This window comes from Opisthorchis viverrini (genome assembly GCF_000715545.1).
Source record: "Opisthorchis viverrini unplaced genomic scaffold opera_v5_366, whole genome shotgun sequence".
NCBI lineage: Eukaryota > Metazoa > Platyhelminthes > Trematoda > Opisthorchiida > Opisthorchiidae > Opisthorchis > Opisthorchis viverrini.
In genome coordinates, this window is record NW_008752019.1 from 509611 (window position 1) to 510020 (window position 410).

Here is a 410-nt window from a genome sequence, read left to right on the forward strand (position 1 = left end):
TTTTCCTATGTTGTCCAGCATCTTCCTCGTGATGTAGCAACAGAAGTTTAAGATCCTTTGGAAGATATTCTTAAGGAAAATCCATGTGACGCCCTTCGAGTAGGACAGGGAAATCAGAGAACAAAATTCTACAGGATCTATTCACCACTGTCGAACTTGAGGACAGATCGCCATCACAAATGCTTCGCCACATGCGCAGTCTCCTCTGCAGCCGTAAGCTGGTGGTGGAAATTTTGGCCCAACTATGGCTCGCCAAACTCCCACCCTACATGTCCCGCGTCATCAGCGCTTTCGTTGATGAACACAGCTTGGAGCAGCCAGCACACATCGCGGATAAGATACACGAAACGTATCCCAAGATCCCCGTAAACTCCGTCTCCCGCCCTTCACTCACTACAGATTCCGACCCG